Source organism: Squalius cephalus, assembly GCF_949319135.1.
Source record: "Squalius cephalus genome assembly, chromosome: 20".
Lineage (NCBI taxonomy): Eukaryota > Metazoa > Chordata > Actinopteri > Cypriniformes > Leuciscidae > Squalius > Squalius cephalus.
The window spans coordinates 21,354,516-21,371,617 of record NC_137141.1 but is presented as its reverse complement, the minus strand read 5'-3'; the positions used below and the strand labels follow the sequence as shown (position 1 = coordinate 21,371,617).

General features: G+C 37.5%; 1 long non-coding RNA gene across 2 annotated transcripts; it reads right to left on the bottom strand.

Annotated features, from left to right (window-relative positions):
• Positions 1-1,202: 1,202 nt before the first annotated feature.
• LOC307148562 lies at positions 1,203-15,649 on the bottom strand. Of its 2 annotated transcripts, none has more exons than XR_013819461.1 (4): positions 15,451-15,649; positions 4,927-5,190; positions 3,954-4,023; positions 1,203-1,339 (listed from the first exon to the last, which is right to left on the bottom strand). It is a non-coding gene; the product is annotated as an uncharacterized lncRNA (long non-coding RNA). The 2 variants fall into 2 exon arrangements; XR_013819462.1 differs by having other exon boundaries at positions 4,927-5,172.
• Positions 15,650-17,102: the final 1,453 nt, after the last annotated feature.

Genomic DNA, 17,102 nt, shown 5'->3' with positions numbered 1-17,102 from the left:
TAGCAAGATAAATAAATGTGCCATTTATTTAAAAATATATATATAATTTCCAGCACATAATGCTATTAAATATGATACATATTTTGGTGGTGGAAATAAAATTTGCTGGTTCAAAAAAAATAATTTTCCTCTAATGCATGTATGTTTAGTCTTATATTGTTAATTTGATAGTGGCCATGTGATATTGTAAAAAGTGTAGTTTCTTTTTTCAAGAGTTCACACAGCCAAAAGTGCCCATTGTTGAAGAATCCGCCGCACAAGTGCAGTGCCAATCAAATCTGACACCTCCTCCTGCTTGTGCACCTGTTCGGTGTCAGTCAAGTTGTTACAATAGAGAAGATTTTCTGCCACTGACACCTCACACATTCACATAGGCCTTCATACATAAGTGAACACCAAATGCTTGAGTGCAAAATATAAAGAGTATAATGAAAATAGCATAAATGCACAATGCATTTTTATCGCATCTAAACCAAACCTCAACATAGCTGCTGGAAAAACAAGGTTATACTCTCTTCTTAAGCTGGTTTTTGTAACATGCAAGCTGGTTTGTTGCTAGTCCAACAAGGACAGCTTGGACCAACTAAAAACCATAACTGACCAGCTTGAATCAGCCAGAAACATATAAAACCATCAGGTGAGGTTAGTTAAAAAGTTACAAGAATGTTTTAAGTTATAAGAAAGTTATTAAAAATGACTAAGAAAAATAAGCCAATTCTTTTGCATTCTACCTAACCAGTTGTTAGCTACAGAAAACAACGGGAGAACAAAATGGCATGAACTATAAAATTATCCCATCATTCTCAATTGTCAACAACACCAAATGCACAGAATGAAGTAAATACTTAGAGAAAATCAGAAAGAGGATGCTAATCAAACAAATGTAGAGTGAGACGGCAAAGTGTTGTGTATGTTACATCATGTCTTCAGATCTTCTTCACCCGAATGTCACATCTACCTTTGAAACATGCTTTTATCCAAGAAATTTGGATGAACGCAAACGGTTTATACAATCTGACTGCACGTGAAAGTTATAATTATCTCAGAAAGCTCTGCCTTCTCTTCCCGCAGAAGTAGAAGCATCTGCACTTGCTTGAAATAAACAGACTGGACAGATGAAAGTGATGTTTTAATCAGGACACCTGCAGCTGTCACATCTGTGTGATTTAAAGAGCTGATATGCGGATCTGGACGGAGGGGGAGGGAAGGCTGAGGCAGATATATGTGTGGACACATATCTGAGGACGTCAGAGAAAACTTCTTCCTCAGACCAGAATACACACAGAGAGGTCATGTATTCACCCTCATGTCGTTCCAAACCGGTATGACTTTCATTCATCTGTGGTACACAGAAACAAATTTATATTCTGAAGCACTGTTTGTGACCATACAATTAAAGTCAGTGGGGTCCAAAACAACCCAAACCCTACTGGCTTATTTTAAAGACATTAAGTCATATGGGTTTGGAACGACCTGAGTAAATGATTAAATTAACTATTCTTTTAAAGTGCCCCTGTTATGGATTTTTGAAAATGACCTTTCATGTAGTGTGTAACATAGCTCTAAGTAAATGTAAACATCCTGCAAAGTTTTAAATCTGAAAGTGCACCTTATATAAAGTTATTGTCTTTCAAAATAAGAGTCGACTCTGAGTCAATGAAATTAATTGTTTTTCAAACGAGTCATAAGCCGCTTCGTTGTGACGTCAAGGCGAAACATTAGCATATTGCCCGCGCAGACACCAGGGAAAACTTGAACCTCAAACTGGCAGCTGATTCCTGTGGATACTGGATAGCATCATGTCGGTTTTTTTTTTTTTCACTGCCAAAGGACGAGCATGTGAAGAATCCGTGGTTAAAGTTCATCTTTACCACAATATCACAGCTGTGTTCCCTTTATTTCACTGAAGACTGCTTCTCAAATCTCAGAGTTCAATGCAGGATTCACAAACCGCTTGCTCTTGAAAGATGGTGTTCAAATACTTAGTTTTGAGTTTTATATTATGTAGGTCTCCTGCTAACTGGCTAACTCACGTTATTACTGTCTTACTTAAATACTTCTGCTAATCAGTTTGTGGGCCACTATTACCTATAACTGTGTCTATTAATGCAGATTGTCTGTCATTCTCACTACTTTGAGGAAAGATTAAACATGGAGCAAGATTTGTTTTACCAACGTTTATGTTACACCAGTCATTCACATCAGTCATTCACGCTATAGCTCCGCTAATGTATACATTACATAGATGCACTGTTATTGATAGTTTCCACGTGTTCACCGCAATATATTACAAAAATAGTACAAGTAAAATAATCGGTTTGTTGATGGACATGCACTTTTTAATGCTGATGGTGAGGAATTACAGTTGCAACATTTTATAATGTACCTCAAACTGAGTAGTGTATGAGAAATGTCCTGCTCGAGTCGTCGTTGCGAGGGAGGTTTGGGTTGAATAACTAGTTCTTCCAGTGTTTCATCATCGGACTCGCGCTTGCATTAATATGGTCAAATTGACGTCATTGTTCGTTACTGTCTTTAGTTTACGTTGTAGGAAGCCTCAGGACAGCTGACGTTGTTATGGCAATGGGCGTTTTTGTTTTCGACACGCGTGTTGTACGCGGCAAACCAATCATAACAGACTGAGCTGTCCAGCCAATCAGAGCAGAGTAGCTCGCGGAAAGGCGGATTTAGAGAGATTGATTCATTTGACGAGTCGTTTGAGAATCATTGAAAATGTGGTGATGTGCAAATGTGTATTTTTGAGGAAATTAAAGGGTTAGTTCACCCAAAAATGAAAATTCTGTCAGTAATTACTCACCCTCATGTTGTTCCAACCATGTAAGTCTTTCGTTTATTTTCGGAACACAAATTAAGATATTTTTGATGAAATCTGACGGCTGCATCACTCCTCCATAGGCTTTCAGAGGGACCGAAACTCGTCGGCCCAGAAAAGTAATTAAAAACATCGTTAAAATAGTCCAAGTGACTACAGTGGCTCTACATTACGTTTATCATGCGACGACAATACTTTTTGTGCGGAAAAACAACAAAAATAACGACTTTATCCAACTATTAGTGTACTTCAATGTGGGCCTCTGACGAGAGTTCACGGGAGCGCCAAAAATATCTTAATTTGTGTTCCGAAGATGAACGAAAGACTTACATGGTTGGAACAACATGAGGGTGAGTAATTACTGACAGAATTTTCATTTTTGGGTGAACTAACCCTTTAAACAGTTTTTTGACCTTTGATGCATGTATACCTGTTGTAAAAGACTCCAAAACAACATTAGGAAACTTTAAAATAGCATAATAGGGGCACTTTAAGTCCATAAAGTGCAGAAGCTGAAATCATGTCAATTAATACTCTTGTCGGTTCTGTGCTTTGTATTTTAAGTCTCTCCATTATTCTTGAAAATCCCAACAGTATAATTTGTACAACCTTGCACCCACAAAATTATAGTGTTCTGCCAAACCCCTGTGGTAAACATTTGATGAAAACTCTCACACATATTCACATGTAAATGAGCTTTTATAGAAAACTCTTTGGCAGAAGCGGCACACTGCCAATTCTTGCCAAAGGTTTGCTGTAGGTTCACTGCTAACACTACCTGAATGCTTCTGGCAATCAAATTTACCACAAATTCCCTACAAGTTTGTCTTCACCAGCTTTTATTGTCTGAAAAACCATGTGGTTTGGATTATTGATCAAATTAACGGAACATGAGTGTTTCCTGAGAGTAGCACACTGTTTCCCTGTAGTCTAATGCATGTGTGAGAGAACCGTGTTTGGCTCAATAATTTCACAGTGAGCTGAAATTTGTTTAGTGTTGACGTCATAGTGCAAAATAGCACACTCTTCACTAGAAAACCTCTGGAGGTGTGAATGTCTCTCTAATGAATTTATTATCTTCTTTCTGCTCCCTCCCCTATATCCTCTATTACTCCCTTACCTTCCAATTTAGAGAAGCAGTATTGGCAGGAGTATCAGAACGAAATAGTGTCGAAGCAAATCAGACCATACTGAAAAAAGAAAAAAAAGGAAAAGGAGGAAGCAATGAATAGTTCTTATTACATTCATAAAACATTGCGCATAAAGGAGAGGATAAACATTATAAAGCTGCCCAAACAAAAATGAAACATCAATTTATTTGAGAAGTACATTTGCATATTACAAACAGAGAATATATTTTGAATATATATGAACCTCCTACCCCAGTGGCAAATTGTTTTGTTATTACTTTAACCATAATCCTTACCAAATTTTGTTCGATTTATGCTAAAACAAGAAAGAAAAGTATGTTTAGATATCTTCTACTGGAAAACAAGTAATTAAGGATTTTTTAAAAATGTTCTTCTGGTTCTTTTAGTGCCTTTGTGTTCTCAGCTCCATTTCTAGACTGCATCACAAGCCTTATTTTAATTTATTTAATGGTTTGGTAACTTGCCATTCTGTGGACCTGTTCAAGGTCTGCTAACATTTGAGTTTGTTGGAGGTAAAGGGAAGGTCTAATTCATTTTTCCAATATTACATCATCATAGTTTATTAAGTTTTCATTAAATTTGTTTAATTACAGTTTTGAGGTTGCATGTGAGGTCTGCCTGATTGATTATATCACTAATTAAAACATAAGACCACAAGAGACGTGACTCTTTTCTGAATTCTTATATTAAGATCCAGTTCTGTCTTGCAGACTTGCAGTTTATTTCTCCATGCCCTTAACACAAATTTGTCGGTTAAACTTTGACCCAATTTTGAACATTTGAATCTGACATTAGATTAATTATTACTCAATTTACTTTTATGACTGAATTAAATAACTGAAATCTATATTTGGCCAAGATGCTTATGGCCAGCTCAGTGCTATAATCCTTCTTAGAAACACCTTTCCACATGCATGCACTGGTCCCCACCCCATTGCCTACCTTCGCATTTCTCCCCAAACAGCCACCCGATCCCTGCTGTTTGCTGTGTCTGAGTGTGGTCTGACTCCACAGCTCTCTGTGTGTGTGTGTGATACGCGAGCATGTCTGCAGTGGAGAGTGCTGCTGCCTGTGGGAGGTCAGAAGCTGGAATCTGGTGTCATGCCATCAGAGGCTATTAAAGCACTGAGTCCTGGAGCGAGAGAGTCAATGAGCCCGACACTCCACTGTCAGCCTCTGCTCATCAGCCTGGAAGGGACAGAAATACTGCTGGGATTAACACACACACACAAACACACCTGCAGTAGACCATTTAACACACACACAGACACACACACCTGCAGCAAAACGTTTAACTCATAAGCACACGTATATACACACACCTGTAACATACCGTTTAACATTCACACAGACCTGCAGTACACTGTTTAACACACACACACACATACATACAGTAAGTAAACATGTCCCCAAAAATGCTGGTACTCAAAAGCGATTCCCTTCACGTTTTCTGTTGTGCATCTTTTATTAGTTGACACACCTGTATATATATATATACAGCACGTTTCAGACAGCACTCAAACACCGACTCGATTCCTCTTTCGCGCTTACTTGCGCTTGGACGGACACATACACACAAAATGATATATATAGGACTTAACACATTCCAAAGTTTGGTTGAAATAAAGAGGTCCTGATTTTTATTTAGCATAATTTAAATTAGGTGTTAATAATCCAAATCACATGCCTCTTCATGTTCAACACTACAATATTTATCCCTGTTGTTAATTTAATAAATCATTAAAAGTAGGGTTTTGGCTTAAAACAAATAATATTAATTTAAACCTACAATACATATTTTATATAAATTCATGTGTAATATGTATGTAATATATTCAATTAATATTCTCAAGAAGTATAATAATTTACTTACACAAGTATACATTATGTCATCATACCCTGACCTAAACTCCTAATCTGTTTTGCAGAGCTTTGGACTGTGTTTAAAAATTACCCATGAGCCTTTGCACATTTAAATGTGCCGGTCATTCAGGACAAATCTAACTATAATCACCCAGACCAAGCAAACAAACACAGAAACACTAATTAGCCTTCATTAACCCATAAATTATATAACCTATACACTACACATTATAACAGCACATTTACGTCTGTCTACTGACTCCTCCTCTGTGTAAACAACATGTGCAAGTAGCTACAAGGATTTAATGTGTGAACCCTGTTAAACACAGCCAGCACAGAGACGTGAAGATGAAAACAGTAGAAGGATTTCAGAGCCCCAGAGAAGCATTTGAAAGACACCAGACTGAGTAAGACATCAAGTAACTGCCCTAATGCAGAAGAAGCTCATCCAAAGACAGACAGAGATCTTCAACTGGGAGAAATGTGAGGATCTAAGGATTGTAGAAAAGTGAGGAACATGAACAACATGTCACTTATGAATAGTTTTTGAGTGGCATAAACCTGAAGAGGACGTTATTGTCAGAACCTGCTGAATCTCTTTGAATCCTCCATGTCTTCAATTTTCTTAATTAAAATGAGCTAATTTAGCACAAACATTAACTATTGCTGGGAGGTACAGTCCCATACCACTTTCAATTTCGGAATCACAGAATCCAATCACAAACGGAACTTACAGTATAAAGCGTAATGTCACCAAATTTTTGGATGAATAAATCAAAAGTAGGACTGTACAATAAATCAAATCAAATATATGTACTAGTGTCTGTGATTATTAAAGCTCAAAAAGACTGAAAAGTCTGTGAATGCATGCTGCACTTTCATCTATTGCACACACATACTGAAGCACGTGTGACGCTCATGGTGTTTTCAGCGTCTGCTATCTCACATATCCACACAGAAACTCAAAAGACTTCACGACAACCCTTCAAAACAAAAGTTTGGTTTAACTTTAAGAAATGACAACATAAAATATATATAGCGTACTTATTCAAGTAGTAAATAAGTATGCTATATATATTTTCTGTTGTCATTTCTTCAAGTTAAACCAAACTTTTATTTTAAAACTAAAATAAATTTTAATCTAAAAGTAGTACTACTACCACTAATAATAATAATGCAGTTTATTAAAACACACAGAAACTCAAAGGTCTTCATTACAACCTGCCAAAATAAAAGTTCGGTCTTTCTTGAAGAAATTATGAAAGAAATATATTACTATTGCACAGCAGAATGTACTTATTAAAGTAATAATAATAACATTTAAAACATTATTTTTAAAGAATTTAATTATCATTTGATTACATTTTAAGAGGTAAACTAAATTGATTTTATTAATTGATTTTATTTTTTTTATAAACTGAATTTGAAATATCTAAAAAAAAAAAAAAAGTACATTTGTATTTGATATTACAATGTTTTTATATTCTATATACGCCTGACAGTAAAATAAGCCACTGTAAACTGTCATAAAAGTCCAGTGCATGAAAAGAAATCAAAAACTGTGATATACCATGAAACAACATAATCTTATAAAAATACTGCGTTATAGATTTTGGTCATACCAACCAGCAGCACTACAATGAACATTTTGTCAACTTAATTTCACTGTGTACAATCCACTTTTCTTTTTATTTCATCTGTTTGTGTTAGGACTACATGAATAATTGTTGTTGTTCTTCACTGAACTAAGCAGGGGACTTCTAGTTCAGAGCATGTTTTGCAAGAAGCTGAATGGGGACAATAAATGTAGAAAGTGTTTTTCAACAAGATGAGAAACTTGTTAGCGTTTAATGTTCTGTTATGTTGGGAATTACAATACTTTCTGTTCATTTATGCCTCTAATGCAGGGGTTGTCAAACTGTTTCGTCATGTGGGATTGGAATTAAAGTCACATCATTATTATTTTTTTAATTCATGTGCCCTCATAATCTTTAATCAAAAGCAATAACTTTCCCTTCCCCGTCAGTACTGATAGCCTCCTGGGCAGAACTCATAGCCTATAGCTCAACTGCATTAGTGGGGACCAGAGTTCGATTCCTGGCTCAAGATCCTTTGTCAATCCCATTCCCCTCTCTCTTCACCTTGCTTTCCTGTCACATCTGTAACTATCCTTTCCATTAAAGGCATGAAAAAGAAAAAGCTCTCCCTCCCCCTTGCAACAACATCTCAACCGCACAAAAATAAGTATTTATTAATCATTAAGCTGCTCTTTAATCCTAAAATGTGTGAACAGAAATAAAAGTGGTTTGTTTCTCATTCCCTCCAGAGCTAATTTCAGCCGGAAACTGCAATGTATAGGTGTGTTTTTTGGAGTTTTGCAAAAATGTAGGTAGAGGCACGTCCAATTAGCCTAGGTTTAAATTGTTTGGACATGATATAACTCATGCCTATATTATAGCCTACATGAGATTGACCCAGAAACCAGGCCAGATTTGTGAATAAATCTACCAGCACCTGTAATGTCAGATTTAGCTTATTAACGGCCATCGTGTGACTGTGAATCTCAATCATCACACACACCTCTACATTTGCCTGGGAAGCTGCGAAATTCCCATGCGTGAGAATTAGTACACTGAACTTCCACTGAAACCTTATTGTCGTAAAGCCTGCAGGTGATATTAAACTAGGACAGGAACTCTGCATGAACTTCCTAGCTTTTTATAAATGAGCTGATTCATTTCACAAGAAACAATTTCCTAAACTGTAATGAAAGTACAGCCATCTGTCACACTCTGAGTTGTGACAGCAGTATATTCAACACGGAAGCAAACAACGAACCTAAGTATGCAGTTTATGAAACTTGCATGACTTTATTTGCATTTGTGTGTATGTTTGTTTAAGGGCATGTAGCAAATCTTTTTTATCTGGGCAGTTCTGCTGAGAGAGAGAGAGAGAGAGAGAGAGAGAGAGAGAGAGAGAGAGAGAGAGCGAGAGAGAGAGCGAGAGAGAGAGAGAGAGCGAGAGAGAGAGAGAGAGAGAGAGAGAGAGAGAGGATGCAGTAAGATGGAGCACCTTTCTTCCAGATTTATATTAATTCTTCTTGAATCACACACCTTAATATAAATATGAGAGCCTTCAGTCCCCAACCACCGCTCTGTAAAAACCCCTCTATTAACATCACTCACGTCTTATTTCACCCGCATTTATCATCATCATGCTCATTGCTCCTCTATCTCTCTTCCACTCTACCCTCCTCTTTAGACCTGCAGTATGAGAAACAGGAGCCATTGCAGCACACAGCAATTGTTCTGAACTGTTGCATTTATTCAGAATTTACTAGTATTCATACCATTTTAAACAATGTATGGCATTTTTGGAGGTATTTTAATACATTTTAAAATAACTTTTTAAATAAAAATAGTTTAATTATGACTGTTTTCATACCATGTTAAAACAAAAACAACACGTTTTCGTGTTCATATAGAATTTTGACTATCGTCAAAATACTATTACTTTAAAATAATTTTTCTTGAAACTTTGTGATAAAGCTTATGATAGTGTTTTTAAAACATCATTACTTAATTCTAAAAATCCTAAATTTGTATTTTAATGTGGCACTAAAACAGCATCATTTTTTTTAAACCACTGGCATGTGTTCTGGAATCATCAGTTGGTCAATATTGTATGACAATATCCTTTATATATATCCCTTATACACTCACCTAAAGGATTATTAGGATTATTATTATTAGTAACACCATACTAATACTGTGTTTGACCCCCTTTCGCCTTCAGAACTGCCTTAATTCTACGTGACATTGATTCAACAAGGTGCTGAAAGCATTCTTTAGAAATGTTGGCCCATATTGATAGGATAGCATCTTGCAGTTGATGGAGATTTGTGGGATGCACATCCAGGGCACGAAGCTCCCGTTCCACCACATCCCAAAGATGCTCTATTGGGTTGAGATCTGGTGACTGTGGGGGCCATTTTAGTACAGTGAACTCATTGTCATGTTCAAGAAACCAATTTGAAATGATTTGAGCTTTGTGACATGGTGCATTATCCTGCTGGAAGTAGCCATCAGAGGATGGGTACATGGTGGTCATAAAGGGATGGACATGGTCAGAAACAATGCTCAGGTAGGCCGTGGCATTTAAACGATGCCCAATTGGCACTAAGGGGCCTAAAGTGTGCCAAGAAAACATCCCCCACACCATTACACCACCACCACCAGCCTGCACAGTGGTAACAAGGCATGATGGATCCATGTTCTCATTCGGTTTACGCCAAATTCTGACTCTACCATCTGAATGTCTCAACAGAAATCGAGACTCATCAGACCAGGCAACATTTTTCCAGTCTTCAACTGTCCAATTTTGGTGAGCTTGTGCAAATTGTAGCCTCTTTTTCCTATTTGTAGTGGAGATGAGTGGTACCCGGTGGGGTCTTCTGCTGTTGTAGCCCATCCGCCTCAAGGTTGTGCGTGTTGTGGCTTCACAAATGCTTTGCTGCATACCTCGGTTGTAATGAATGGTTATTTCAGTCAAAGTTGCTCTTCTATCAGCTTGAATCAGTCGGCCCATTCTCCTCTGACCTCTAGCATCAACAAGGCATTTTCGCCCACAGGACTGCCGCATACTGGATGTTTTTCCCTTTTCACACCATTCTTTGTAAACCCTTGAAATGGTTGTGCGTGAAAATCCAGTAACTGAGCAGATTGTGAAATACTCAGACCGGCCCGTCTGGCACCAACAACCATGCCACGCTCAAAATTGCTTAAATCACCTTTCTTTCCCATTCTGACATTCAGTTTGGAGTTCAGGAGATTGTCTTGACCAGGACCACACCCTAAATGCATTGAAGCAACTGCCATGTGATTGGTTGATTAGATAATTACATTAATGAGAAATAGGGTTGCAAAGGGGCGGAAAATTTCCGGTAAATTTCCGGAAAGTTTCCGGTAAATTTCCATGGGAAGTTAAGCTGGGGAATTTTGGAAATATTCATTACCACGGCAACCGCTTGCGCGTCCACTCTGAAAGTAACTGTACACATAAGAGACGGATAGATACATTATTTAAGGTCATTTCCATTCGTTAGAATATTGATATATGAACTTGTTGTCAAGTAAGCCCCGTTGCGAGCATGTGCGTCTCTCTAAACTTTCAGTGTGCTGCACTGCTCTAGTTCTACTTCTGCACCTTCCCCCCGAAAATATCACATTCATTTTGAAAACGTAATTCCTTTTGCGGATCCTCTTGGTCTTTCTTCATGTTCCTTTGACAAATATCAGTGTCTCAGTCTCACGCACGCTGCACGCGAGTTAACCACGCCTACTTATTTACATGTCACGGTATACATGAAATAAAAAAATCTGTTACGGTTGACATTTTCTTCCGCGGTAGTGATATATACCGTCATACCGCCCAGCCCTACTTATGTGGTAAATAAAGTTATGCTAGTTTATTTAGCATCTAACTTATCAGCTTGCTATCTACTAGATGAATACATTTGTATGTGATATTTGCAATTTAAACATTTAATAAATGTATTTCCCCATAATATCATCAAAACTTACTTCACTTTGTTTAGTCCACAGGCTCAAATGTGTGCCTTCAATAGTCTTGTGCTTTGGGCTTCTGAACATGTGATGGAGGCGTGCACAGTGCCAGTAGGGGGTGTGGTCTCAATAGCCATGCAGTAAGCAGTGTGCTATGTGCATGTGATTGAGGAATGGCATGGATATTCAAGTGTATTTGAATGGCATCTGTTTGTTTTAGTCAAGATTATGCTAAAATATACTTTCCTCAACTATATTTAAGTTCCCTATGAAGAGCCAACCCTCAACTTTGAAAATTCCCAGTTTATTCCCGTTTATTCCCATAAATTCCTGTTAATTCCCTTAAATTCCCATTAATTCCCATGGAAAGTTTCCATCTTTGAAAATTCCCAGAATTTTGCAACCCTAATGAGAAATTGAACAGGTGTTCCTAATAATCCTTTAGGTGAGTGTATATCCTAAACAACTTAATTTTCCTACCACTTTAAGGTATGTTTACAAAACAACGATGTCCTGAAAACTTTTTTCTTTGCTTTTTTCACGTACAGATGACAACACTGTCAAAACGGTCCACCAAACAGGCCACCAAAACGCGTTGTCGTGTAAATGAATGGGCAAAACACAAAGAAAAATCAGTTTTTAGTTGAAAACAGTGTCATGTAAACAGCCCCTTAAAGTCGCAATGTAGAAGAATAGTGACAGTTTTTTCTATGTTGTGATCTATGGTTGTGATGTACATCTGAGCGAAATTGATTACCAAGAAGAAGAAAAAAGTATATTGGGGACTTGGTTATATTCATCGGTTGTCTATTGGATAGAGGCAAATCTAAACGTGAGCTTAAGGTTGATTGTCAGAAAGGGGCAGGTTTAAGCGAACTAAATGACATTTAGGGTGTGTTCACACTTGTAGTTCAGTTCTCTTGGTTTGTTTGATCCGGACCCTCTGAAAAGGGTCTCTGTCCGCTTATTTGGTGCACACCAAGGCATTCACACTTATTCAAATGAACCGCACTAACAGAGCAATAACACCAGAGTTTGTGACCCTAGAAGTCCAGCATACATAACCAGAGAGAAGTCTTTCATTTACAATAAGATGGATTTAAAAAATAGATGTGAATTTCCATTTAATTCCAACCTTTTTTTAAGCCCATATATGCATAAAACTGCTCAAATTAGTACCACATCAAGGAAAAAATAACAATATTAAATAATAATAAATATTAATGCTTTAATAATATTCCTTTGAGATGTGTTCTTATTTGATATATAGTGAGATTATACTACAATTGCCCTGAATCACCTAAAAAGACTTATTAAATACTGTATATTCAAAGCACTATTACTTATAGCACATATGTGTCTTACACCAAAAGATGCCATCTAGTCTGCCCAGCCTCCCCTACATAGTGCGCTCTGAGGATTATTTTTCTTCTGAATGCTATATAACACAGCTGAAGGCTAGCAGAGGCTTCAAACGCCCCTCTACTTCAAAGATCCTCTAATACTGCCCCCTCACACACACACACACACACACACACTCATGACCACTCTCTCAGAGATCACACTCTTTAAGAATGGAGAAGGATATTCGTCTCTTCCTATCCCCCCCCCCCCTGGTCTCTTCATTAATGTCTCTCACTATCTCCAGGGCCCTTGTTCTACAGTGTTCATTTTTTGTGCACTTGTCCACTGTGTGTTGCTCTCCTCCAGTGATAGTCATCTTTAAGCTGTCCACACAAAAACCCTGTTGTTCCTTCTGTCATATAGCTTGCTCTTTACTTCCTGTCCTTCTCTCTCTCTTTTTCTCTACGCTCCAGGGTTGCCAGTAGTCTCCATTGGGAACGGGTGACTCACAGATGAAGGGGGGCTCATGGGTACAGGAAGTAATGAGGGAGCTGGCAAGGGCAGCTGATCAAATTAATAAAAGAAAGGAGTGAGACAGAGGGGAAAAAAACTACCAGCTGTGATGGAATGACTACAAGTAATCAAGCACAGAAGAGACCGGGGCTAGTTGTCACAGGGGGTATTCAGTCAGTAACCACACTAGAGTTCACGGAGGCAAAGTATATACTGCAAAATAGATTTTAACCCAAAAATTTGTTTTCAGTGCAAAAAGCTTTCTTTTTTTTTTTAAATATACTGTTGTATTTCATATTATCGTTTATATTTCATTAAATTAGTACTTTATATTATTTATGCTCTTTATTTTATTATGTGTAATGTATTAATAAATTATTAAATATTATAAATTGGGACATGTTGTCACAAAAGGTCTACAGCACTCAAAAGAAAATTTTATCAAAAAAGCATAAAAACTAATATTGTGAAATATTATTACAATTTAAAAAACAGTATTCTATATTTGAATATATTTTAAAACGTTATTTATTCCTGTGATGGTAAAGCTAAATTTTCAGCACCAACTACTCCAGTCTTCAGTGTCACATGATGCTTCAGAAATCATTCTAATATGCTGATTTAGTGCTCAAGAAACATTTCTTATTATTATCAATGTTAAAACAGTTGTGCTGCTTAATATTTCTGTGGAAACTGTCCCCCCTAAAAACATACATACAGGAAGAAAGAAGAGATACAAAGAATGAGAAATAGTAACCACAGTTTGACTACCATATGAAAGAAAAAAGTAAAGAGTACAATACATATTATTTTTCAAATTGAGTTTCCATCAGTATATACACTAAAGCAAGCTTGTCCCCAAGTTGCAAAGATCAATACAACCTATTACCCCCTCCCTCTCTGTCTTTCTTTCATCTGGCACCCCCTTCATTTGAAGATAAAGTCCTAAAGAGTTTAATTTCTGCTATTTCTGGGGACCAAATGTTCCCACAAGGACAATAAAACCTCAAATTACCATTGTGGGGAGCAGCCAATGGTGCAACAGCTTAATAAATGTAGTAAATAATGTCTTAATGAAAATCTAAAAATGCAGAAAGGTTTGTGTGAAGGTTAGGCAATAGAAAATATAATTAGCTTGATATTAAAACAACAGAAGTAATGGAAAGTCCCCACCAGTGTGTGTGTGTGTGTGTGTGTGTGTGTGTGTGTGTGTGTGTGTGTGTGTGTGTGTGTGTGTGTGTGTGTGTGTGTGTGTGTGTGTGTGTGTGTCTGCTCCGTTATGGTTTACTTCAATATATCCCAGAGGATCTTCTGCTGCCAAGCAACAAAAGCTGAACAGAGGGTCATAATAAGGTTGAGTTATCAGTCACGTCTAACGCTATTAAATACCTGCATGCACTGAAACATATGCACATAACCATACAAACTTAGTTATTCTCAAAGACAGACAATGGCTTCCAGTTCCTGTAGAGCCACACACACATGGCGTGAAAGGTATCTAGATGGACATCTTTGATAGAGAGCGGGATATTACAAGCAGGGCAAGTCATGGTAGAGCTCTCTCCTTTATGATTAAGCCAGCGAGACATTGATTTGAAGATTTTTATCTGCTTCAGAGCTTCAAATGAAGCAGGTTTGTGTGAAGAAGCTGTGATTTCTGATAGACATGGCATATCTGTCTGGACAAGCTTGCTCATTTTTGACAACCTCTGCTTCATTCCACTCATCTGCATTAATATTTCACTATATGGTTATGAATTGAATCTTTACACGTTCTGTGACTTAAAATTTGGTATCTGGAATGTAGTATCCCAGTAGTGAGCTGACAGCCAAATAGTTATCCAGTGAGCCCTATGGCCTACAGAATAAGGGAGCTCGGTGTCCGCAACCTAATGAGCTGCCCAGTGCCAACCACATAACTTACCTAGACGGCAATATTATGTCAATACGTGCACCCAGCCCAGACACGAAGGTTGTGCCAAAACATGCATCAAAATTGCGTATCCTTTAATAAAACAGCAATTCTAGTGTTCTAACAAGTTGGATATATTTGTATTTACATGGTACATCAAAGTAACTTGCATGTCCAAAATAATACCATACAATTTGGTGAGTTCGTGTAGGTTACTCTTAAGAACAGGGCCTTAGTATTCAATAATGTGATGGGGAAAAAAATGTTTACCTGCAGAATTGAGTCGTTGCTTCAGACGCAGTGCATCTTTATAAAGACCTTCTTCATCGCTGACAAACGATACGATGTTTTTTTTAGGTTTATTTCAGTTCGTTGAAAGTAAATATCCACTTTATCCATTGTTCATCGTGTTATGTGTTGATTTACTGACAGCGTTTAATGAGTAAGAAATCGTTCCAAACGATTTAGTTTGTGAGTGAGTTGTGTGAATGATTCTAAATCGCCAGCGACAATTCATTGAAAAGAACCGACTCAAAAGAGTGATTCAGTCGCGAATCGGGCATCGCTAGTTCTGATTCAGTCGACAGAAAATACGGACACAAAACTTGATTTACTTTCACTTGATTTAATAAATGTTGTCATGGAAAAATGTTTATCAACTGTGCCCCTCGCCAAACATTGATTTGTGAGTAAAATCACACTGGGGCACCAGGCACAATTTGAACGACACGTATGCTTAATTTCTGATTGTTAAATCACCGCGCCCACCAGATGGCGCTAGGCGATTCTGCACAGGTAAATACCGTAACTGGCAAAATCCATGTCGCGGCTAGACCCTTAATATTACTTATAAATCATTGTCTGTGCCCCAGTAATTTATTACTTTTAAATAAATCCTTGTCTGATTATAGATTATATAGTTTTTAGAACTTCCCTTCACGGAAGTTCTAAAGCGCAAAACAGGCCTAAATGTGAGCCAAATCACATCATAATGACATTTGGATTTATTTAAATACAAACCATTATATTTCAGGATAAACATACATCGCTGGACAAGTAATGAACATAATTTAGCTAACATTTAATTCATTTACGGCTGAAATGTTGCACGTATAGTATTTATCGTAGGCCTACTTTAAATAACAAACAAATAGGCTAGCCTACTGTCAGTAAGATATCATAGCTGATGTTGTACAGTTGTGCTAATGATGTTGTACAATGAGGATGTTGCAGGAACAACATGACAATCTTACAAGAACCTTATTGTCCTTACCACTGCCCATATTTGCGTAGGCTTGCCTACGGATTGGGAGCTGATTGAGACGCACCCATTCTTTGGGCTTGTGAGAGTGCTCTGGGCCCCGCGCCAAATGAACGCTCCTGAAAGTATCCATACACTGACAAAATCACAACTTATAAACACAAAATAAAACACAAATATTTCATGATATTATAGCAGATGTTTTACCAATGACCATGGACTACTAGAAACCAGCAACTTTTTCAAAACATGTTCCAGATACCAATTTGAGCTGAATTTTCCAGTAGGGTAAAATACTGAAACAAAACACCTACTTTTTGAGTACTGTTTTTAGTCTCATATTTTAACATCTTTTACCCGTGTCCAAAGAAAGACAGAAAAAAAGGATGGTCAAAAGGACTGATTAAATCAGGCTGAAAGAAAGATGGCTATGATAAGGCTGGACTGAGTGAGTCTGTTTCTGTTTCTTCATTAAAGTTTCATCGCCAGGCTGCTCTGATTTATTCCCTCCTGCAGGACAAACAGCAGACAGCTCCATCTCTCTCACATGCACACACACACAAACAAGCAAGCTTCACCTGTTAAGCAGCAGCATTCATGTTTCATTCCCTTCTGCCATCCTTGGGGAGACTGTAGTCTTCATTAGACACGCAGAGAAAGG